This window comes from Accipiter gentilis, chromosome 15, assembly GCF_929443795.1.
Source record: "Accipiter gentilis chromosome 15, bAccGen1.1, whole genome shotgun sequence".
In the NCBI taxonomy this organism is placed as follows: Eukaryota; Metazoa; Chordata; class Aves; order Accipitriformes; family Accipitridae; genus Astur; species Astur gentilis.
Genome location: NC_064894.1, coordinates 12,523,716 through 12,549,828, shown reverse-complemented (window position 1 = coordinate 12,549,828; position 26,113 = coordinate 12,523,716). Strand labels below are relative to the sequence as shown.

Below are 26,113 nucleotides of genomic sequence, written 5' to 3'. Positions count from 1 at the left end.
AGTAGGAAAGAAGAAAACACACATTTACCAGCTTCAAAATATTTTGCAGCTGACAAAAGAGCATTGGAGATGTTCTTCCTCTTCAAGAAAAACACGACCCAGGAGCTGCCAGCAGTGATGACACAGTCTCTCCTGTACCATCACAGCTGACGTCTTGCGAGAGCACTGGGAGATGTGGTGAGGTAGCTGGACCGGTGCCCCCCAGTTCAGTGCTGAATCACAGACACACCATGAGTACCCGAGATGTTACGGTATTAGTACAGTATTCCTCAATATCGCTAGGCATCTGGCATGAATGCAAGGCTCTGGCAGGCAGTGTGTCAATTAAAAGCTTAACAATGCTCAAGCTGAAAGTCAGTGGATGAAATCCTAGGGATGGAGTGGCCAAGGTGGGAGAGAGACGTATTCAGACAACCATGGGTGGAAATGCTGAGTATGTCAACTGTAACCCATGGAGCACCATAACCCTGGTTATGGTGCACACTGTTACCCTCGAGAGAAGGTAATTTTTCCAGTTGCGTCCCATCACGGGGTACTGCAACAGCAACAACAACATCCAGGGACCTGGCACACCCTGGAAAACGGGCAAGCAAGAGAAACCAAGCACAGCGGGGAAGCAAACGTGGAAGTCACATTCCACTGCACGGGGCTGGTATCACCCCACCAGTCAGCACAGCTGGGATGGAAATTCTCAATTCCTAAACCCACGTGCTGATCCCCCAGCGCCACTGTCAAGAAGCTGGTGTAACACCCAAGAAAAACCATTGCTGGTGGGCTAAAACTAGCTGCACCTGATTCACACAGGGAACCACTTTAGGGAAGGTCCAAAACCTGCTGAGCCCATCAGAAAGCTCCCTCTAGCCTCAGCAGACTTTGGAAGAGCCCCAAAAATGGTCTCCAAATACTGGGAAGGAACTTTTAAGTTGCTTCTCTGAGAAGATCCTAGTAAGGAGAGAGACCAGCCTTTAGTGACCACAAAGCCTGCTGAAAAAGTGTGGAGTTAGGGACTTTATCCTATCCTATCCATGAGTTTGGGTCAAAGGTAGCAAAGACTCTCTGATGTTGTGCATGAAGCCTCCATGCTGCACACTTCTCATGGTGCTCAGTGTTTTGGGTTACACAGCAGCAGGTGAAGGGGACAAAGCTTTTCTCTTTGGACCACAGGTTCAATTCTGCACAAGGTTAGGTCAGCTACCAAACCTGCTGTTTCATGGCTGTGCAGGATCCTACACAACACCCACAGAAGGTCCGTTCTCCAATTCTAGTGCAAAGATTTTCATAAATAACAAAAATGTGCAACACATATTAAAGGATACATTTGTCAGCAGTCTCAGCAAATAGACTGGACTTCCATGTCATTTCTTACACATGGAGGTATATAATAGTACAGAAATGAGGGCAATAAACAGAGATTTCAATGCTGTCAGTGTTGTACCCCAAACAATTAATGCACTTGCTTCTTTTCCCCACAAAATAAGCCATTTTATCAAAATTATCCCTAATCTTTTTCTAATATATTAACGAATATAATGAAGCACAGAAGACCACTGCCCCTGGATGGTGATCCCTGTCCCACTCCTGGCTTTCATTTCCTTCATTGCTTTCTATTCTAGATAAAAAACACTGAAGGTTTTTTGCCCCTTCCCTCTAGATCACTTTCTCCAGCTCTACTTGTTCATCCTCTGCTGTATTTCTTTTGAGGCTTGGTACTCAAAACCACACAGAGTACTTATAGAGGACTCTTGATACGAGCAGCCCTAAAGGCAACCTGGTTACAAGGGGAGCAATACTGAACAGAAGATGTCTGCTGAAGTACTGACAGAAAAAATGCCTGCTGGCCTGTGAGCCTGGAAACTGCCAGCCTGGGAACCAGCAGCATCCTTGAGAAGTGCAGCCGGCATCTTTGAAGTGCAGCTGGGTACCTAGAAACCGGAGGCATCCTGAGATACCATCAATAAGCACAAAAACAAAGGACTGTAACAGCAACTTATCATCTGAAAAGGTGAAAAATAGTCTGGAAAAAGGGGAAAACATCCTGAGAAAGTAAGAATAGGTAACTGCCATTGACCATTCTAAGTGCAAGAACAGGAAAACAGTCTGGAAAATAAAAACTGGTGTGCGAGGACAGAAATCATCATCATCATCATCTATCAGCTGTCCCGATAGGTGAAAAATAGAAATTAACAGCACTTACTGGCTGCTTGAAGAGGTGATGTCCTGCACCCTCTTATGTCTCTGTGATACAGAAAAGCCTTTTTTACCCAAAATGGAGCTTTACCCTCTGAGAACCTCCTGTGCTGCACATACTTTTCCCTTTCCTAAAGAGGTTGAGCTCCCTGCATGAACTTTCTACACAATCTCCTAGATAAATTCTTGGACCCTCACCAAGGATGCTTGGCTGACTCCCAACTCCATGACAAGTATCACCTTTGAAGTGAGGCTCTGCCTTTTACTTTATTGGTCCCCCCCAGGCCCACTTTTGGGGTCAGTTTGGTTTTTCCTCCCACTTCTGAGATGGTTTGGTCCCCTTCTGGGACTGGTTTGATGTACTTGGTATTGGTAATATGATGAACATACATATATATGCATAGAAGTAATTTACCATAAGTGTATCTGCTGTTATACTATCAATAAGTTTACTAGGGATAAGTTTGTAGTAACCTGTTATATTATATATATAATTGTTGGTGCTATTATTGATTGTTGCTAGTAATTTGTAATAGCTTGATATATACATATATTCACTGTCTTGATCACAGGTATAGTTGCTAGTGGTGAATTTTGTGTTATTTTTTGTAACCTTAATAAAGCAGAGAAGTTTAGAGGATGAAACCTCCGTGTCCTTGTGTGTTACAGAATCCTGCAAACCCATGGTTGCAATCTCATTACTCCCACAGGCCAGCTAACCCTTCAGATCATGACAGCTCCCCGCTGAATAATTCCCTCTGGTCTCCTCCACAGCTCCATTTCTGCATCCCAGAGCCCCAGAACCAGGCTTGCCTTTCCTTGCAACTGCATCAGACAGATCAAATTCACTGCCCAGCTCACTCCAAACTCTCAGATCTGTTTCTGCAGTCTAATCAGTCATTCCCTGCCTTGTAGGAAGCAGAGATCCATCTTAGAGCCAAGCAAGCGTAGTGCTTTGCACTCACCTCTGCAGAGTTATCCCCTTGATTTTGCGTCTTCTCCCCACACCACCCTCCTGCAGAGCTTACGGGTCCTTTCTGTCCCACCACCCCACTTGTGAACTAACGGTTCTATCTTTCAGAAACAGGGGGCACCAAGAAAAACACATTTAAGTGAGAGTAGCCCAATGGGCCTATTGTAATGCCCATTTCTGTGTAGTTACGCAAGCAGGAGGGACAGAAGCAGTAATAACTTGCAAAGCCAAAACCCACAAACATTTCAAGCAGCAACAGAGAGAGTATCTACTTGGAAACCCTTTTTTATTGTGTTAAAGGAGTGTTATATCCTATTTTACAACATGCTGCAATCCTCTCAGGACTAAAGTAATTACCTTCATTAGTAGCAACCCACAACTGCTTAATCAATCCAAAATATCCAGATAACTTAAGTCGAATCCTTGTGAAAAACAAGTCTGGGTAATAACAATAACATTTTCTAAAAAATAATTAAATAATACATTTTGGACAGGGTTATATGCATCACAACAGATTTTTGGTTTTTCTGCTTTACTGTATGGTGCTATTAACCCTAAGATCTTTTGGTGCTGATGGCATGGCTGATCTTGTTTCCACGTCGGCTTGCAAGGGCAATAGGAGACAGCTGTGCAGGGATTATCTCAATGGAAAATCTCTGGCAAGACCCGAAGTTGCACTGGGGGGAGCATGTTAATGAGGGAGGCTTTAAGAGGAGAAAGACCCTCCTTAGACACTGACGGTTAGTATTTCCTCCCCAATAACTCACGCACAGGCCTTGGATCAGAGGTCTCCATCATGGAAGCTGAGGACAGTGAGACCAAAGTGCTGGAAAGGAGCGATGCCTACTGAGCTTTCACACTATTCCCTCCTCCTCCCCAATTGAACTTGTAGTACAAAGAGTTTTTACTTTTTTCCTGTTAAAAAACAACCTCAAGGGATGCTTTCTTAGGGGTTACAAAGGTGCATCTTCCATAGGTAAAACATGTACTGACTGGCTTCCACAATTCCTTTTAACCTGCGCCTTCCCGAATCACGGCTTCCCATCCACCTCTGTAGCTCACAAGGCTCCGGAGTGTAACTAGGAGATCTGCTCCCCACACGGCAGTGATGCCCCGAGATGCAAGGCTTCCAGCCTGGGTCCCTGGGCAGGTCCTGCCCAGTGTCAGGTACCCCCCTCTCCCAAGTCACCATCTGAAGCAAACTCTCTAACTTACCGTGGGAAAATCTTCCTCTGCTGGGGAAGGTGACTGAGTTACTTCACGTATTTTCAGACACCAGTATATGTATTTGTGTTGTGGGAGACAGAGAATTTTCTCTTCGTATAGATGTGATCCTGGCTATCACCATACAGTGCCCCTAATTTTAATGTTCATGTTAGCAGCCAGTAAAATGAACTCTGAATATCTTCAGGGTTTGGCCCTTTCATGTACAATACTCATCAAGGACAATATATACAGAACAAATGGCAAAGCATATGCAAGTACTACTTGCTTCATAAATCTATTTGCAAGTTGCAAAAAATCAATCACTATGGGCTAAATATATTTTCCTCAAAGAGAATCATAAATCAATTCAGAAGCTTTCTGCAGATGTCTTATTTCTCATCCAGTTGCTACACCTGAAGGGGCTGCACTGGAGAAGTCTGATGTTACTGTTTCGAATGGTTGGGAGCTCACTTGAATGGGTCCAGAAAACTGCATAATTATCAGTATCTTTTAAAAATACCACAACTACCACACTATGAACTACCTTCTGAATCTCTAGGTCTGTCTAGTAGCAGAATTTCAGTATTACACAGATGAAGAATTTCACCACCGAGAGGAAACACATTTTAAAACAACAGCTTAACTGCACGATTAATTCTTCATGTAAAACGCTGATGCCAGTGAGTACTGTGCTATTCCTGTTGCAGTAAATGTAATAGATCCAACGTATCTGCTCTGCTTCACTGATAATTAGTGTAAGCAGGGCCATTACAAATTTATGAATCAGGTGCCCTGACTGCATATATGATCCATCAGAGGCAGTTTTAACTGACTTCACCATCTGACCCAACATTGTAATACAGAAGTGTCACCGCGAAGTATCCAGCCCCATTTTCAGTGTTTTCTGGGGGCCTGCTATTGAGCAGATGTTTAGTACCCTTGCCAGGAGCCCTATACAACCTTGTGAGAATTCCCAAGAAACTTGGCAACAGTTCGTGAGGGACAGACAATTCTACCTAACTCACGGAATCACAGACTGGCTGAGGCTGGTGGGGATCTTTGGAGGTCATCTGGTCCAACCCCCTCGCCCAAGCAGGGCCACCTAGAGCTGGTTGCCCAGGACCATGCCCAGATGGAGGCATGGTCCTCCAAGGATGGAGACTCCACAACCGCACTGGGCAACCTGTGCCAGCGCTCGGTCAGCCTCACAGTGACGAAGTGTTTCCTGATGTTCAGAGGGAACCTCCCGTGTTTCACTTTGTGCCCGCTGCCCCTGGTCACCACCGAAAAGAGCCTGGCTCCGTCCTCTTTGCACCCTCCCTTCACGTATTTCTGTACATTGATGAGATCCCCCCGAGCCTTCTCTTATCCAGGCTGAACAGTCCCAGCTCTCTCAGGCTTTCCTCACAGAAAAGATGCTCCAGTCCCTTCGTGGCCTTTTGCTGGAAAATTTATTAAGCTATAGTCACCTGAAGCCATTGAAATGAAACACGTTTAAAATTGCATGCATGCTCATTGGGTGAAGGTTTACACTACATGAAGAGGAAATTACTTCTTCATCCAGAGAACAGGAAAGTCTGAAAAACAGCAGGGTATGGTATACACTACTCACAGCATAGTTTGGACAGCAAACAGATGAATTCATTACACTTGCAATCTAAATGGTTTCTCTTGGAACAAGACTAGGAAAGCTAGAGGTTTTCACCAGTGGGACTCTAAACAGCAAGACAGCATCCCTAGTGCAAGTACACTCCCGCAGCACACCATCCTGGAGCACACTCATGTTTTTTCTCAGCACTACTGGCATTCTTGCCTATTGTCTCCTTGCTAGGTTCTTTGTTGTCTTCTGCTTCTTTTCATGTGCACAGAGCTCCAAACCCAGTATTCCACATAGCCAGTCCATGCTCAGCCCTATGCGTTGCACACTTGGATCACTCTTATAGGTTCCTTCCCCCACCTCTTCTATACAGGAAGGTTTTTCCAAATAAATTTTAAGAAACAATCAGGTTCACTCCAGCTCCAGTGAAATTTGAAACATCTTCACAAAAGGATTAAAAGCCAGAAACATTGGGATTCGTCCGTCATCCACCCAAAAACCAGAGCTGTATTTTCACAAATTCTTATTTTAGAGGTTGTATGGCATGGACTACACTTTTAAGACAAGAGTTCACATACAAGTTTTACCACTAACAGTTAAAAAATTATCACTTCCATTACATTACACGGTGTTCCTCCCAAAACAGTAATTGATGACTGAAGCTAAATCTCAGATTCAGGAGAGCAAAAGAAAAAACAAACCGATTGCAAGGAATTATTTGGCACCACCTCTGCTCTGTCACACATGACTGAATGCAAATTTTCAGGACTCTCCAAAACTCAGGGGTTCTCTGGACAGCGCTGTGACACCAGATGTAAAGAAAAGGGTTCACTGGGCAGTGCAGACATCTACCACTGACTTACTCAGCTAGGCTCCCTTTATGGTCAACAAAGGACGTGATCCATGTCATCCTAAAGTACATTTCAACTGTCAGATGAATCACACTCTAAAATTACTTACCTCATTAAGCATCATCTCGGATACTGCACTATAAACATCCAAAGTTAGATTAAATGAATTCTATCCACAGTATCTGTGAGAAACACTTAGCTTTCTGCAATTTGCTAGAGGATTTTTAATTCCCTGACTTCACCATGACATCTCCTGCCAATGGTAATTCACTGTGATTTATTTAGAATTACAACACTCAGATTGGAAAAGAAATGCAAAAAACAACTGGTGCAGAAAGTATCAGCAAATCTCAGTAATGGCTTGCCTTCTGCATGGACTTCAGAAATCACGCCACGCTCTCAGGTTTTATTTTCTAAGCCCTAAGCTGCTTCTGGTGATGATCCCACAAGCCCGGCTCATCCTCCAGCATGGAGACGGCCTTATTTCCCAGAAACAATAAAACAGCTTAGCGCATGGAAAGCCCCTCTTTGTGCAGCTGATGGGGCTTTCTAGGGGGACAGTCTCTGGCTTTCTCTTGAAAAACCCAGTCATCATCACAAACCTTATTCCAGCATGTGCACAGTGCACTACTGCAACAAGCTATACACATCCAGGTCAGGAACAAGTACATCACATGACATCAAACATGTACCTTATTCAAAGTCCCCTAAATGCAACTCCCTCTCAAATGAAGTAGGGTAACTGGACCAAGCTAAGTTATTTATTCTCTCCATGTATATCACATTTACATATATGCACAAGCATGTATATATATGACAGACCTGCAGCTCATTTCTATATCCATCAGCAATTTAACAGTTAAAGAATATTACAGAATTAGATCCTTCAGTCATTCTGACTCCAATAAAACACTTCTCCACCTCCCTATCCACTCACATACGCTTTCTACGTGTAGCTGAGAGGATGAAAGTACTATTTTACACATACATACCTACACATGCATGCAGATATATACAAGCATGTAAAAATACAGATCTTGCTTCTAAGGAACTATGTGCATTCTTACAAAGTGTTCAGGCTTTTAACACTGAGAACTCCAGAGGCTAAAGATTTTAAGGAACTACGTCTCCAGATTTCAGTCTTTCTTCCTCTCCAACCAGCACTACAGTCCTGGTTTGCACACCAGGGAAGTGGTAGACACAGTATACACATCCATGCAAGTTGTCAAAAACACAGTCTTCCACAGAAAGCATTACAGGCTCCACCTATCTGAAAATCGAGTATCTCACAATGCTTTCCTGTACCTGAGCATTTATCCTGCTGAAGCATTCACATAGCTGTGATTCCTTTTTAAGTAGAAAACAGAATAAATAAAACAAGTAATTGCAATCTGTGTTTCTAACAACATATTGCTCAGTCTGCCATTGCTTTAATTATGGTTTGGGGTTTTTTTCTTCTTTCATGTATATCAAAATTGTAGATGCCTTGATGTGTCAAGTAGGACTATTTCATTTTCACATATTTGCTGCTAAGACAGCCTCAGAAGACACGCAGCTTGATTTCACTCAAGGTTCAGGAAACAGCATTGGTGTACCATGCATAAGAAGTTAATAACTGATACTCTATATACCTTGGACAAATATCCCAGCCAGTCAAGCACTCCACAAAAGGAAGCTCCCCAGACTGCCCTGAGGGAAACCAGTCACTGAATCTCAAGCATTTTCTCCCAGCTGGGTCTGGGCAAAGCACGGGTGATGTGTCTCAAGGGATGGGCTCCACAGGCAGACCTCTTTCAGCTGTGTAAAGGCAGGAGTGGTACCCGGGTTCAAACGCCTGGGCAAGGCCTGGACACTGGAGTCATCTCTCTCCAACCTCCCCAGCTGCTGCCTCATACTCTGTAGCATCCCACTGAGTACGCGATCCTTTAGTCTACAAGTTCATCTCAAAGTCTAGAGCTACAACCTACAAAACACCCAAGGATGAGCTTTGCAGTGGGTTTCTGAACACAGTCATTCGCTACTCAAAAGTAAAAGGCAATTGACAATCACTGAGAAAACAGCAAGCATCCTGAAGATGTTCTTTGTCTCCCTCTGCCATTGGAAACTGTTGTCCACCTGTGTCCTGGAGAAGCAGCTCCCCTGCTTAAGCGAATGAACATGGCCCACAAAACAGGACATCTCCTTTCCTGATACAGCTGTCCAGGTATTTTCTTTCCCATGCAGCCTTCTCATCAGCCCCAGGAGCTGGTCCCTCCCAGGTGATCTTTTCCCTGACAAATCAGCTCTCCTTCCTAGGAGCCAGCCTGTTTGCTTAGGAAAATCCCATTTCAATAGAATGCTTGACACTTTTCTTCGCTAGCCTCGACCCACCGGTCCTGAGAAATGCAGTTCAACAGGGGTGTATACATGGACAGCAGAGGAGATGAGGAACCACATGCTCCAAAGGACACAGCAGTGCGACAGAAATACCATAACCCTGCGCCACAGGTAAAACTCCAAGCAATTCTCAATCCCTATTCACTCAGGAACTTTAATGCATTTCTGCAAGGCATTATTTTTATACGTTTTAGACAAAAAACTTTAAAAAGTCAAAAAAGTCAAAAAATATTTGCTTTTTACTCACTCTTAAGGGTCTACCGTTCAGTTTTTTCTGATGAACATTTTACAGCTGTGTCATGCAGGGCAACCTCTGGCTGCGGACAATGGGGATGCCAGCTTCAGTCTTTTCCAGTGCTGACGGCAACAGCCAGTCTCTGTACCACAGTATGGTACACTGCTCCTGCATGAGGAGAAACACATCATAAACGGAGCATCAAAGCTGACTGAGGAGTACAGAAATTTAACACTGGTGCTTTCTGCAGCATTCAGCTGCCTAAATACACCTGGGCAAACCCAGCCATTTCCTCCTGAGGTTTTCACACCCGCTTCCTGCTATAAACAAAACAAGTTCAAACCATGGCTCTCCAGTTTGGTTCCCACTAAATCCCTGAAAATGCAAAGCAGCGAGATCTGCGCAATTACACGAACAAGGAAAATGAGACAGAATTTCATCTTCCCAGAAATCACACAACAAATCAATAAAATCAGGAAAAGGATTTGTTCTGCTTCTCTCTCTAGTACCTTCCCTATCACATCTTGCTGTCACCCCAGCCCAGGTACCCCATTTCAGCCATGGCACCTAGGTGGACACGAGCGATTAGATTTCCCCCTGGCTATGGGAACTTAGTAGGCATATTCGCTAAGGTTTCCATTCTCAGCCTGTGATCCCTCTCTTGTTCTCTTTACACAAATACTCCTACTAGCTCCCCCTTCTCATTGCTTTTCCAGGTTTATTTGTCGCTATAACTGCCATTACATCCTTTCTGAAGCCAGCGTATCCCCTCTAAACTCCAGACAGACTACCATGTTAGCAGTATTCGTGAGCAGATGAGAAGACTTGCAGGCCTGTGCTGCCAAAACAAGCAGGTCTCCACTATTCCCGGGTCATAAATTCAACCCTTGAGGCACAGAGGGGTGGAGAGGACGGGGACTCACGGTGGTTTCCTTTCTGAAGGTAAAATGGCAGCTCTGTACATCTGTAGAGAAGCAAATCACAGAAGCTTCCCCAGGGCACAGAGGCAGAGCGAGCAGCTGCCACTTCAACAAGGAGGAAACGGCCTTTTACTCTCCTCCTAAAACCCCTGCGGTGGAGGCGAAGGGTCTGCCAGAGACTGGGCTGCTGGTAAAACACAGCAAGCCATAAAAGCAAACGATGTGCTCAATTATCGCCTCTAAACGGCAGTGACCATGCCGCAGAGAAAGGCAACTGCTTTCTCTTTCTGAAGCCCACTGACACGCTACAGAAACACACTGTAACGATAACAAGCTTCCCTGTCCCACCCAGCAAAGATAAGAAATATTTCATACAAAAACTGCTAGAAAATGGGAGGGGAATATTCTAGCAAAACATTACTCCACGCTTGCCCGCTTCTTGCATGCTTCTCTAGGTATCTGCTTCAGGCCAGCGCTGGGAGATGGACCTGTGGACTAGCCACGTTTCACTATTCTCACATACAGGTGAGAGAAAGGCTGCAAAAGAGCGTACGACCCCAGTGCTGAGCCTGCGATTCACTACACTCACATGCATCTTATAAGAAGTTAGTACCTGTGTAGGGTGGTCTTTTTTTTCTTTTCTTCCTTTTTGTTTTTGAAAGAGCGATGCCTTTTCAAATGAACCTTTTTGTTAAACAAAACTGGAGCAGCGGTCATCTCCTCCCTTTACAGTTAGAGAGGAGACCAAATAGTCTGCCTGGGAGTGCCTGGCTCCACGGGCTAGAAATGAACCCTCCGGTCTCAGTGCAATGTCACTGCTTGTTCAACGGTGTTCACAAATAATGGAAGTCACTTGGCCTGCTTGAACTTTTGAGAGCTGCAGACAGAAAACTGCTAAGAATAATCTCTCTTGATCTCTGAAGCAGAAAACATTGCCAAAATGCCAGTTCAGAGACTTCAATTAGAAAATGCTGTTGGAAGACCTTACCATCCCTCTTTCCTACTAATTAACATCTCCACATAATTCAGCTGCTTTTCCTATCCTTATTCCTAATGCATTCAGATCAGCAGATGTGTTTATGTACAAAAAACCTGATAATACAGAAAGGCATTGGAAAACTAACCACTAGTTATGTCTGTGACTTGACACTGTTTTACTATGTTGTCAATGACAATGTCATTGTCTTGCAAATACACCTTTCTGTTTCATTTTAATTAGAAATATCAATTGAAATATAAAGAACCAAATAAATAAACTGTATCTAAACCACAGGTAGACTATTAATATCCATGTTCAAGATGATGTGCAAGAAGACATAGCCTGAAGTCAAAAACACAGAAATGGAAATCAGAGAGAGATCTCCAGAGCTCATCTAATCCCTTCTTACAGCTTTTACCATAGCTATGGTTACCACAGTTTCTCTGGGTCTTTTTTCCAGTCTCACAGCATCAAAGGCAAAACTTTAAACTGCCTTGTTTGGAAACCATTCTCCCTTTCTCAAAATCCTTATCATTCCCATAGGATATTAACACCACTTCCCTTAAATTTGTTGAAATTAAGCCCCTTGTCTTTATTGCACTGCTCCCATTCCTTCCTTCTCTGAAAATCACACATGCTCTTTTTTTAAAGGAAAAATTAGGAAAAAAAACCTTAATAGTATTACTTAAAGTAGAATAAAATAGCTACACATCTGTCTTGTCCTTCCTCACATCCCTTGCTTGAATGAAAATTTTTTCCCAGTACACTTCAAGATGCATGTTGGGCATTTACTTTTTTATAAGGAAATGAGAAAGTACTCTGTGAATATCAAGAACCTTTACTATCATTAACAAACTCAGATATAAGCCTGATTTTTTTTATTTTTTTTTTTAAGGTGGAATGAAGAGCCAGCAGCTCCTTAAAATATCAATAGGTAGTTTAGATGCTATGCTTCAAACTCCTTGTTCAAGTTTCTTCAACTTTTATTTCTGCAAGCAAGTCAGAATGTGGAATCTCACCCGCTAGTAATCACATAAATAAGTACAAAAAAATACCAGCTACTGACAAATAGTACAAATCAGACGTTTGCTCTTGTGCAGCCTCCCGTTACCCTACGCAGGCTGCTGGGTGTGTGGAGCTGTGCTGTCTGAGGGCTCAGGGCAGGTGGGCAGCATGCCTGATGACAAGCAAGTTCAGCTGAACAAAACAAAATGGGGAAGTTTGATTTTGGCTTTCAACCCAACCACCACACTGATCCTGTTCAGACTGAAATATAACAAAAATAGTCCAGCCTGGCTTTCTTCCTTTTTCTTTCACAGTGTGGTCCACTGAAACACACAATACAAAATGCAATAACACTGAACCTAAACTGTAACTCAATTCACGGACTGCAAAAGAAGATTAACTTAACAAGACCTAAATTCGACTCCTTTTATCCTTTGCTGCATAACTTAAGTAATTACTAATTATCCACGCTTTTAAGAAGTTCTTGCAACTAGTACGGATGTTGGTTGTTAAGTTCCTGTTTATTCAGTGCTTCAAGATTTAAATCATGTTTCAGTTCCCTTACCACATTGTAAGTATCTGTGGATTAACTTACCATGATTGGACTGAGCGTTGGAAAACAAAATATAGGCTGTTTTCACAAATAATGTAAAAAGAATTACTTTTTGTTATTCATTTATTCTAGCTGCTTTATAGTACAGCATATGTCTCTAGAGCTCCATATTTTAGCATAACAGGAGCTGATGCTGGTACTTAACAAGCTGGAAATATGAATCTAACCTCGCAAGTCCCTGAATTACAAACTCAGGTATCTGAGTTACGGTAACCAGCTTAGAAAACTGATTTCTACTCTGGGAGAGCCTGCTTATATGCCTTGCTGAACTGCTGCTCCTCTCAAAACTGCAGTTCAATAATGAATGGAGAAGACAACCTACTGACAGATAAATCAGCCGATGGCCAAATACTGACAGCCTGAGGGATTCAACCTCTTTTCCCCTTTGATCTTCATAGGCAAATGCTGCCAGACCCCTCTACGTACCAGCGCAGTTTGGGAAGGACAGCAACAACTAACAGTAGGGGAGCAACATGGCAAGGACTACTTACAGATGCTGAATTATTCAAATCCATGGGGTTGGATGGGAATCACCCATGCTGAAAGAGCTGGTTAATCATTTCTCTATCATCACAGAAAATCAAGGCGAAGAGGAAGAAGCCCTTATAACTGGAAAAAGGTAACACTACACCCATCTTCATATGGGATAGATGGGATGGAGGACCCAGGGAAATACAGGCCTGTTAGGTTACCTTAGTCCCTGGAAAAATCATGGAGCACATCCTCGTGGAATGCACATCCCAGCATGTGCAGGATAAGAAGGTAAAGCATGAATAGCCAGACCATCCATGCTTGACTAATCAATGAGCTTTGTTTAATATCAATGACCGCAATGATGGCACTGAATGCACCTTTGGCATACCTGAGAATGACACTAAATTCGGGGAATAGCTGGCACGCTAGAAATTAACATTGATCCCTCAAGCTTGACAAACTTCAGGACTGAGCCAATGGAAATCTCAAAGGAGAATTGTGAAGTGCTGCACCAGGGCAGGATAGCCGATGGACCAGTACAGGCTGGGAACTGACCAGATGAGCAATAGCCCTGCTAATGAACCCAGGCATTACAGTGGTCCCTGCGCTTCATATAAACCAACAGCCTGCTTTCACTGTGAATAAGGCAAATTCCATACTACACTACATTAGTAGGGAACATCACCCAGCAGATCCAGGGAAGCTATTTATCCATCACTTCTGAGGGCACACCTGGCATCCTGTGCCCCATTTTGTACCCCCTGAGTTCAAGAAGGGGGTTGAGAAACTGGAAGGGTTCCAGGACAGGGCCACCAACATGGTCATGAACCTAGAGGATGACCTGCAAGGAGAGGCTGAGACAGCACAGCTCATTTGATCTGACAAAGAGGCGGCTATGGTTGATCCAACAGCAGCCTACCACTGCTTGAGCAGTAACTTGGACAATTGAGAAGGTAACAGAGCCAAATGTTTTACAGTAGTGGAAAAGGACGTAACAAGGGACAACAGGTGCAAGCTGAAGTTTGGGAGATTTGCAATGGACATTAGGAAGAAATTCCTTACTAGGAAGGTAGTGCAGTGCTGGAACAGGTGGCAGAGACACGCTGGAATCTCCACCCTTGGAAACACCCAAGACGTGGTTAGACAATGCAGGGGAAGACCTGATCTGGTGCAGTGACAGGTCTGCTTCAAGGAAGAGGCTGGATCAGATGACCTCAAAATGTCCCTTCCAACCAACACCCTATGAATCTACTGTACATCAAGCCACCTTGAGCTAGTGACGACTTATGCATGCAGAAAGAAAATTATTGCAAAATACAATTGCAAGTACTCTGCCTCTTAAATTCACGTACATTTTCATTTTTTAAAAGTTACCAAATATAATCAAGATTCCGTACCTATGTGTACTATTTATTTTGACTTGTGCTTCCTACAATTTTTGATCATTCTGCTAAGACTTGGTATTTTGCAAGGTCAGTGCACCTGTATTAAGAAATGTCACACCACAGAGAATGTAACTGTGATCACATAGGCTTATGCTATTACTGAATTCATGTAATTCCCCCTCTTCACCCTACTTTTTCCAAGTGCAAAGGCATGCTGAGAACAGCCATTTTGGTAAAAGCGGTCAGGATACATTTATATTATAGCTCCCTTCACCACCACCCAGACATTTCAGATGAGGCTCATTTCTCCATTTGGTAACCCCCAACTTTGAAAACCATCAGGAAGTGCTACTGTTCAATTCATTTCCATTTTTTGTGGTTACTTCTTGGATGAACGTGCACACTACTTCCACTTAGGAACAAACGGTGTACCCCGAAAACACGTTCTTAAAATGTCTCAGAGGGTATACAAGGATCATGGGTTATATGCTGTTACAATTGCATCTGGGAACTGGAAAAATAGCAGGTTCTGTTTTTTAAAAATACACAAGCAAACAAGAAACATTAGTGCTATCAACCTAATTAAGCCTAATTCAATTTAATTTTGATTAGCTATATAATTCTGTTCGCTTCACCAGGTTCAGCAGGAAGACACCAAGTGTGATTTCACTTGGGTATCTTATCTCTTACCTATACTCCTTGAAAAACTGTATACTACCAGAAGTAACTTCCCATCTACACAAATAGTTCATCTGGCAATTAATATGTAGAATGCAGACTGTAATTTATGCAATTATCACAACGTGCTGCTAATTTACACATTATTTGTTAAAGACTACTTACAATCTGAAACTTGGTTCCAAGAAAAGGGTCCGGAAGGTGAAATAGGTCTCGGTGAATCTATCTTAAACATGCTCTATTTAAAAATAAAATAACAGTTTTCCTAATAGCTTTTTGAACAGCAAATACACCTGCAATGCAAAGGTCAAATTTCCCCCCTCTATTCTACCACTACAGTCTCTGTTTTTTCAGTGCCTTTACTGACAGCAAAGCTTTTCCTCACAATAACAGCTTCACTAACAAATATGCTACAGATGCATACAACACAGCATGGTTTCTACAGTATTTTGCCATAGTTAGAAAGAATTGTGATTGGGAGTGTCGTTGTTTAACCCCAGCCGGCAACTAAGCACCACGCAGCCGCTCACTCACTTCCCCCCCCCCGCAGTGGGATGGGAGAGAGAATCAGGGAAAAAAAAGTAAAACCCATGGGCTGAGATAAGAACACTTTAATAGAACAGAAAGGAAGAAACTAATAATGATAATATTAACAATATTAAAATGACAAGAATAATAATAATAAAAGGATTGGAATATACAAAATAAGTGATGCACAATGCAGTTGCTCACCGCTTGCTGACCAACACCCAGTTAGTTCCCGAGCAGCAATCCCCCCAGGCCAGCTCCCCCCAGTTTATATACTGGGCATGACATCGCATGATATGGAATACCCCGTTGGCCAGTTTGGACCAGCTGCCCTGGCTGTGTCCCATCTCAACTTCTTGTGCTCCTCCAGCCTTCTCCCTGGCTGGGCATGAGAAGCTGAAAAATCCTTGACTTTAGACTAAACATTACTTAGCAACAACTGAAAACATCAGTGTGTTATTAACATTTTTCTCATACTGAATCCAAAACATAGCACTATACCAGCTACTAGAAAGAAAATTAACTCTATCCCAGCTGAAACCAGGACAGGGAGTTAACTAATTTCTGTCAGTAAAGTATGACTCTCATGCCAGAAAGACATCAGCTCTGCAGGATAAAAAGGATGGTAGTTTTGCAATTTTTTTGCAGGGCACAGCTCTGTGTTAAAATAAGCTCAACTATTTTTAGAAGAAAATATCTATCTTTTCAGTTCTTCAGTGATAAGTGTTGGAAACAGATGCAAGGATTAAAAGTGAATAATCTGTGATACTAATAAAATGTGAGTTCTTAACTATGGATAATGGCCCCTCAGCATTATCAGGTCTCAAGGTAGTCTTAAAATAACCCTGTATTTCCATCACAGCATTTACCAATGACCGCCAGCAATTGAAAACATCAGTATTTCTTGGCACAGTAAACAAAGCCAAAATGCTGAACAAATCCACCTGCTCAGCCCCCCCCCCCCCAATACCAAGTAAAACCTTGCTATTAAAAGCAGGTCTAATACCATCACTTTTGACTGGTACAAAGAGCAGTTTACTGCAAACTCATAACAGTTCCTCCTCTGAAGTCTAAGCAAAGGGGCTACAAAAACTTTCCAGCTTACATTAAATCCATACTGGGAGCTTACATCGCTACACAGAAAATTAAAACATGTAGTTGGCAATTAATATTTTAGTGTCTTATATGGGACAGTTTAATAAACACAGAATACATACTATTTTGCATATCAACTTTGAGAATAACTCCTATGTGAACAGGTATCTATTTTGTTTCTTTAAGCACTTCAGGAGTTTGATCAGAGAAGTTCTGGACCTAAAGTCATTGCCAATAATTTGAATATATGCCCTTTTTTGTTAGATAAATCTAACGGAGAAATAGTGCAAGTAGAATTGGCAGGGACTGTTAAGTCATCTTCCCAAGGATGAGCAAAATGTCAGCAACTCCTAAGTGATGGGTGGGCCCCTTGCTCAGTAAATCATTTCTTCATGTTGATAGTCTTGCCAACTCCCTCTCTGCCACCGACCTCCCGCTGGAGGAAGGCTGCTGCGGAGGTGAGGCTGCAGCAGCTGGGCATCACCTGGCAGCCCCAGGTTTGCTTCAACACCTACATGGCTGTGAGATGCTGTAATGGGACTGAAAAAGCACAAATGGCCAGGCAGCTTTGCTTGCTGTGTCTTTTTTTTAATGATTTTTTTACTTTTCCTAATTGAAAAAGTGAAAAGCTGCCGTACTGCACTTGTTGCTTAACATTTGAAATGAGATGGGTGGCAATTGGAATACTTCTCCACCTTCCAGATGCTTGTGCACAGAGGAGATGGCTGAAAGACAAACGCTATTCACGTGCTGGCGTTCCAGCAGCACCGATTCCCACACCAGTCATCACATGAAAAGTGAGGACTTCAAAATTCAGGCAGCCTTCCATTTGGCCAGGTCAATTTTTCCAAGTTTCCTCAGTGTCTAGCAAAACTGTAATCCCTACTTGACCCACTGTTAAGAATCCAAAACTGGAAGTCAGAGCAAACCAGCCCTGCTATGTTTATTAGCATAAATGCGATGGCTGAAGGAGGGTAGAATAATATTGTAGTACTTCACACTGCAAAAAGAGAATGGCACTAGGAGAAAACTTGTTTTTCTTTAACAGACTTTTCCTTTCAAAATCCACTTATTTGAACTATTTATCTCCAGAAATTTATTTTATAATGCTTGCTGGTTTCCATCCTTGCAGGCTGCCAGAAGACAGAATTCCCCAGAGAAGAAATCACATTCAGCCTCTCTCTTCTACACTTACGAATTTCAATTGGGAGCTCATGAGTTGAATTGCTTTTTATTCATACCTCATCTTCCACTGTGATAGTTTTGGACAATGACGGTAAGACTAATTTTCTTACTGTAAGGTACTTCCTTTACATTTGAATAGTTTGATCTTTACATGTGAGGCAGTTTTCTGAGTGAATTTTATAAAACATCTTAAGAGGCAGAGATAGTATATCCTGTTTTTCTCTCAGATTACAAACTGACGTATTAAGAGTAAAAGCAAAGATTAAAAAAATAATTAAAATCTTAAAAAAAAAAAAAACCACCTTAACAGGAAAGGATCTCACTTGCTGTTTTTATATCTCTCTGGGATGTTCTTCTCTCTGTTCTGCTTCCATCTTTTCATGTCTCCATCTCAAAGCCCATCTCCTGTCAGTCTCCTGCACTCAATCTGCTCGCTAATACAATACTTTTCCTTCCTTCCTTTGTGTCAAAGCCCCTGAGCTCCTCACAGTCTCCCCTCCATTGTAGAGATTCAGATCAGCACTTTTATGGAGCCTCAGTTCAATTTGGGGGATCAAACAAGACATTTTCCTCTTTTATCACTTCACGTACACATTACAAAATACTTCTGAAATGTACAACTAGTTTAGAATGCACCTACAAGTGGTTCCTGGAAACTACTGGTGTAAATGCATTGACTTTGGATGCATTAGTGGAAACATGGTTGGAAACTGTGCTGCCAGAGGGCAAAACACCAATTCTCTACCTACTGCCCATGGAAGGCAGTTTGAAAAACAAATTTAAAAAATGCACAAAGATGGCAGAAAAATTGTAAGGAGGATATATTTTAAAGAAACAATGTAAAATATTTTAACTTGGGCCCAGAGTCCTAGCCCTGTATTGAAAAAAACTGTTTCTGGTACCATCAGAGTAATCTCTATTATTTTTCATAATTATTATAAAAACATTTATTTTCGTGCAAAAATCCGTCTGAATCAGGCTACCATTCAATCTTGGAAAACTGTAACTGGCCTGGTGCTTTCACCACAGCATACCCAGAATCTTCCCCTGAAATATTTCACCCTTCTGCCCTTTTTCCCACTGCTCCATTGCTTCTCCCCTTGTTTTCTGTTTTGCCATCATCTCCAAATCAACAGCAACCAAGCAGAAATTAGGGTGTATCTGAGAACAAATACAGAGAGCTCCCAGGTGAAATCAGGTGATGGACTTAAAAGCTCACTTATTTCAGGGAAACAGGAAAGGACAGAAGTCTCACGCGATGCATGACTGCAGTCTGTAGAGCAGGTTTGCTGACCACCAAAGACAAACACACATCCTCAAATTTTAGAGAGAAAGCACTAAAACCAGTAAGAGCAAACTGCAAGGAAGGCATCTGGAAGGCAAAAAAAAAAAAAATTGGAAAAAAAAAAATAATCAAGGTTTAATTATCCCTTAATACTCCCCCCAACCCAGCACACAGCTGCTGAGGTTGATGTTATTACCATGACAGCCCAGCTTTTACTATAACCACCACTGAGCTACATTGGCATTACACCATTGCCCAGAAAGAGCTATACAGACATAGATGAGAAGATGATCCCTGCCCTAAATCTGAGAGAAAAACCAAGAGGCAGCAACTGGACCAGACAGGCACACGGTGTAAGAGGGATTCAGCAACAATGCTGTGAACAGTTGAAAAGCCCAGGCATGCTAGCAGAATCTTGGTTACCTTTTTTTTTTTTTTTTTTTTTTTTTGCAAACATCACGCTAAGGCAAGAGGGAGGTGCCGAGTGAGGCTTCCAGGCAGCACCATGAATGTTTTCAGGTAGGTCTCAGTAGGCATGAGCATTTGTGTAAAAACAGGCCAAGGAGGGAACAGAAGGCAACATCCTGAATCAGCCAGGGATGCAATCGAGCTCTTAACCCTGAATGAAAGATGAAAAGCCACCACACGCTCCCCTCCAAAAAATGGCAACCACCTTATGTTCACCATGGTAGAGAAAAGGGGGATGGTTGTGGGGAGGAAGGTGCTTTGGTCAAACCCCTAAGATTAAGGAAACAACCTCTGCAGGGGTATACCAGAGCCCCAGCAGTAGGGTAAAATCCTCACATTACCAACATCACTAAAGCACATTACAGTAACAGATGCACTAACCATGAGACATAAATTCTGGACACAGTTTTAACAGTATAGAAGTATACAAAGGAGATGGATGTAGAAGAATTTGGCAAGTTTTAGGTACAGTGTGGTCACAATCACCATGGAGAACCCTGAATTAAAGATTTTTTTATTAGAAATCTGTGTGGCAAGAAGGACGACAGTGTTGTGCAAATGATCAAAAATTTGGAATTGCTGGTGACGGTTTGGAAAAGGGGAAAAAAAAATAATCAGAGGGATAGAAAAATGTCAGCTGACATCTCCATGTCCACAAGACCATGCTGGAAAGCGAGACAGGTATTTCTCGCCTATACAGAAGATAAGTGGGTGCACAGCAACAAAGAGAGGTCTTCAGCATAGAGGCAGAAGCTGAGCTGATGTTTATCTCAAGGTAATTTCATCCTCGAGGCGCAGAAAACAGACAACCAAGGGCATAACAGACAGAGCACAATTACCAAAAAGCTGGACGGAGGAGGATCCTCCAAGCAAATCGCTGAGGTGGCAGAAGAACCCAAAGAGGACATGATCAGAGAACAAAAGCACGGGCAGGATTTCAAGAACAACACTGGGGACTGCAGAGAGCTGACAGCTCAAGTGAGGCTGAGAAGGCAGTGCATGTTGTGAACTTTGATGAGGAAGAGGTCAGCAAAGATGCTACCCAGAATGAAATGTGCAAAGCCGGACTGGAAAAGGCAGGGGTGCATTAGAGAGAGGCATTCCACCAACAGCTACTGACAGCACGCTGAGCAATGAGAGGGAGAAGAGAGTTGCAGAGCGTGCCTAGAAGTATGAATGTAACCGGTGACAGCCTGGCCTTTTTTTCAAGCTGGAAGAGATTCAAATGAGCTTATGTTGCTAGCAAAACCAGAGGAACAAGAGGTGAGGGTGGATACTAAGAGAAGAGATGAAAGAGCAGTGAAATGATTGAGAGGGTGTATGATTAGCAGGGCAAGTGGAGGGGTTAGCAGAAGGTGGCAGGCAAAGACCTTCTGCCTTTGCTGGAGAACGGAAGGCTTGTCAGAAGGGAGAAGAGAGCACAGACAATGAAAAAAACTTTTTTTGCCAGTCTTCGCTTCAAAGCGATTGCTGAGTTCCTACACAGGGAGAGGACTGGAAGGAGAAAAAAGGGAATCCCCCAGGGACAAGCCCAAGCTGGCAGAAACCTCGCTGGGTCTGTGGAAAGGGACTGCAGTTAAGCTGAGGGGACGGCGTGGGAACCAGCCTACCAGAACCACGGGAAACCAGCCTGGCGCCGAGCTCTGCATCAGCACAGAGCCAGCCCAGGAGCACCTCACAGGGATGTCAGAGCAGGTTTTTTTATTATTCCAACAACAAGATAGAAGACACATCAGAAGAAAATACATACCCTTAAATATCCTTAAATGAATGCTGGAATGACGCTTGGTGTGCAATAAAGAAGCAAACATACCCACAAAGTGCCAATTGTATAAATTATGTTATTTTGATGTGTGCACGGCCTTGCTGACAAGTTGGTAAGAAATTTCAGGTTTTAAGTTCCTGCCCTGTTAAGGCCTTCTGGGAAACATCAATGTTTCACTCAACAAAGATTTATCCAACATAATGAGAGCTAAAAGATGCAGGAATCATTTGGTAGACTGCCCTATCAGATGTACTGTCCAGATGCTTCCCATTTTTCCCATGTTCACTGCTTTAAAGACTAGAGTATCTGTAAGAATTAGTAAGAGATACACTAGGAAAGTTTTTAAATCAGTGATTACCAAGAAATTTCCAGATATTAAAATTGAATAGAATAAGTTTAGTTCAAAAAAAAATTATCTAGCAAGTCTACCATGTTCTTTCCTTGGAAAGAAAGAAAAAATTCCTCCTTTATAGAGTGACCAAATCACTCTTCTGCTTCATCAAAGTTCTGCTTTTATTTACATTTCTTTTTCCTCCTTGAAAAGTTAGACAAGGCAAGTCAGCCAGACAAGACAAAAATTACAGTGGCATGTTTCCTGGATGCATAACATAAAACTGTTTCAGTCTCATGATCATTGCATTTGCCTTCTGAAAACAATCCAGGCCATATTTAAGCAAATATTTATAATAAATTACAACATCCTTATAAACTGTCAGATTTGCTTAGTGCACATGATTCAGGAAACACATAGGTATTTCCCAAAATGCACAGCAGTGCATTTAGGAGGAGGTATTTCTGATTTTCTTTAGAAGGGAAAAGAAAATTTACATCCTCCTGTCTTCTGTATGAGTCATGCAAGTCTTTGTTAAAGAAGTTTAATAACACTTTTTTTCTTTTTTTTTTTCCCCCACATTTTTGATGCATGCACTGATCAATTATAAAACAACACTGTAACTGTAATATATAAGGTAGCAAATTCTAATCACTGGAGATCAACAACAGAACTTTAATTTACCACAGTAAGACAAGAATTTGAATTTAAGAGAGCGTGACTCAAACACTAATAAAGCCATCCTCATCTTTGAGCTGCTGCTATGAGTGTCAAACATTTCACTTGAGATTAAATATCGCATGTATCTGATGTACACAGAGTTCATTTGTACACTGTATGCACACAGAAAAACATGCAAACTAATCTGTACAAATCCATATTTAGCCAAAACCATTACCTGTTATGCATCTTAAATATATATTTTAGCAGCATAAACATTAGTTATTATGTTGTATAAGAGCAGGGTTGTTCCTCTGTAGAACCATCAATTAAATATGTTCATATATTTACATTCAGTTATTAAAATGCAAAGCATCTTTTTCACTACCTTTGAAATATAAATGTGTTGAGCTCCACCATTCACCTGGTGTACTTGGCAAAGTATTGTAAGTGATGTTGGAAAATACAATGAGTTATAAAGCAAAGACTGATAAGGCTAGGCAACATTGATACTGATGCCATAACTTTTATTTAGTTATTAATATTCTAAATCCAGGGGACACATGTTTGGTTTATGTTCAACAACTGATTTGTCAACATAACTGTCTCAGAAAATCAGCTGTTCACAGAAAGGTGATCTGCTTTCCCTCAGTACTGAGACTGAATAAGGTGGAGAGTCTACTTTTCACAAACAATCATCATCATAGATCAAATCCCGTGTTGGTAAAGCCTACCTAAACCCCTCTTGAAACACATTTGTTTTACTTGCTAATGGTCAGAAATTTTTGGTCTGCCATGCTACAGAAACAGAAAATGAGCAACGCTCCTGAAAAAAGGCCAAACAAACTTACTGAGAAGTAAGCTGCTATTAAACCCTTCCGCACAGTAGCCACAAAAAACCAGACAGAAAATATATAGCACATGCAGCAGCAATTTTTTTTAACTGCACGTTGGATTGATGGTATAAACCTGTCCTATATAAGGGAGGCAAAAGAGAGCTGGCACTGCGTAATATATTCAAGGAATAACACTCAGAAAGGGAAGTGTTTAGCCATTCACAGACAGTGCTTATATTATTAACTAAGTCTCGCCAAGCTCCAGATGAAAGCAGAAACAGATGCTCTGTTTTCTTCGAGACAGTCTTGCAAGTCCAACCCAACACACTGGGGACACGTCCATCTCTGGGTGCACACACTGCAGAGCTGCACTGCTACACCTCACTGAGAGTTTTGGCCAAGAAAAGATGATTTGCCTGTGTAAAAATGGATAGAAAAATGGTAGGCCTAGCTGGGCTAGGTTTAACACAGTATATCAGATGCTTAGTGTCTGAAGAGTATTCAATAATACACATTATCAGGGCATGATACACCAAATTTCTTTCAAGATGACTGGACTTGACTTTTTGTGTAAAAAAGCTGGACTGGGCAACCTTGCAGCAGCCCTCAGTAATGGCACTAAACTGACAGCATGGGCAAAATCCCCTCTGGTGCCAGGGCACAGCGGAGAGCCAGAGTCTGCCCAAAGACCCACCGTCATGGCTCATACCTGTTTTCACGTGGCAACACCCAGAGCGGGGAGATAGTAATTTGGTCTCTTTGTTCATTCAGTTCTTTAGCTCTCTGTTGAGACTGACAATGGGGAAGACCATTAGTGTCAGCTCTGCTATGACTTTCTGTTATTAAGGCTACTTAAGCTTTTCCAAGTAAATTGCATGTGTCAAACTAACATCACACAGTGACGGTCAAAAAAGCCATTACACAACTGCTCACCCTTTCTATCGATCCACCCAGAAGCAAGGGGGAAGGGAAAAGACACAACCCTGGAGACTTTGACCAATTCCTTGCAGTTCCCTGTTCCTCCCACTCATTATATTCCTATTTTACACTATTTACAGGCAATGCATTAGTCATTCCCTCAAATTCTTTCACTTAACCGGAGGTTAATGACTGGGCATACATGTCCCTCTCAAAGCCTTGCAATAGTCACCATGCTGGGTACACCCCGCCTAACTGAAACCTTATAATAGATCTGGTTTAGACTAGTTTAATTTCCTTCGACAGCCAACGGAGAAACAGCTGTAATGGAGTCACAGGATGAGTGTCCCAGGTTCTTTCTGGCACCTTCCCCTGACCACAAAGGGAGCTCACCTCTAATTTTCACACACCTCTACTTAGATGGTGTGAACCCCATAAATAACAACAAACTGGCCATCCATTAAAGAAAGTACTTTGCTATGTCAAGGATTCCATCTTCTTACAGAAAGAGCTAGAAATTGTTTGTAGACTGTCTTCTGAACTATAATTATAGCCCTGAGCTCCCATCTGCAGGCTACGGAATTCCCAGCACCTTTTAACCACTGTTCATTTATCTGTCATTTAGCATCTTTAAGCAGCAAAGGCATTCCTTGTGCCACTTTGAGTATATCTAATCTTACACATGCAAAACCTTAAGTAGAAAATAAGTATGATTCTTGACCCTATTAAGTCACAGGGAATTTGCTGTTAACTTTGACAGGGTTTGGATTTCAGTCCAGCTTCTGATACCCAGAGAGCTGTAAGGCTTGTTATTGTTCATATTTGCAAAAGGATTTAAATCTTTAGGATATTGTTTTGGATCTCTGAACACAGGATCTTTTTTAGATCTCGGAACATTTAATCTGTGGATCTCCTCCCTCTATAACACAGCACACCAAAGAATTATTTTTGCTGGGTGTAATGTCTGCTGTTTCAAATCCACACCTGTTCTTTGAAGTGAACAGGACTGCCAGCCTGCGATACAACTCCAAAACATGCATTTTAAAAAGAACAGTTCTTCTCAATTCAAATATGTGTTCAAGTGAATTATGGCATTTCTCCATAGTGTCTTCTTTCCCTCTCTTTTGCTAGTTTCTTTACTGCTTTTCAGAAGGAAATCAAATGATAAAAGGGAGAAATACTAGAGGGGAAGTTTAAGCACATAAAAGTTAGTCAATTCAAAGTTATGGCTGCCAAAGGAATGTTAATGCAGCTAACTGCACAGTCACTGTAAGGGACACACATTAAAACCAGATACGGTAAATAGTCTTTGATGCACAGACACTAGAGAACTGTTACAGTTCTTGCAGGAAAACATACCTTTCTATTTATAAACTTGCTGCCTTAATTTATTCTTCTCTGTCCAAATTCTTCACGATGAACATAACTAGCTGTGTCACTGTTTCATTAAGTACCCTGACATTTTAGCTAGTTGTTTTAAAGAGATTTATGCCCCTCCATCCGAAAGGGCCAAAAAGAGAGGCAAAGATGAACAAAGGGGCTGCAGAGCAGTATGACCGTGGG

At 42.1% G+C, this 26,113-nt stretch overlaps 1 protein-coding gene across 4 annotated transcripts in view; it reads right to left on the bottom strand.

The window, feature by feature from the left end:
* ANKRD6 (ankyrin repeat domain 6) overlaps nt 1-26,113 on the bottom strand; it is a 108,952-nt gene that overhangs the window by 43,779 nt on the left and 39,060 nt on the right. For all 4 annotated transcript variants that reach the window (XM_049818337.1, XM_049818340.1, XM_049818341.1 and 1 more), the window contains exon 2: nt 9,438-9,593. The gene's annotated coding sequence lies outside the window, so the exon portion shown is untranslated. The remainder of the gene's footprint in view (nt 1-9,437; nt 9,594-26,113) is intronic.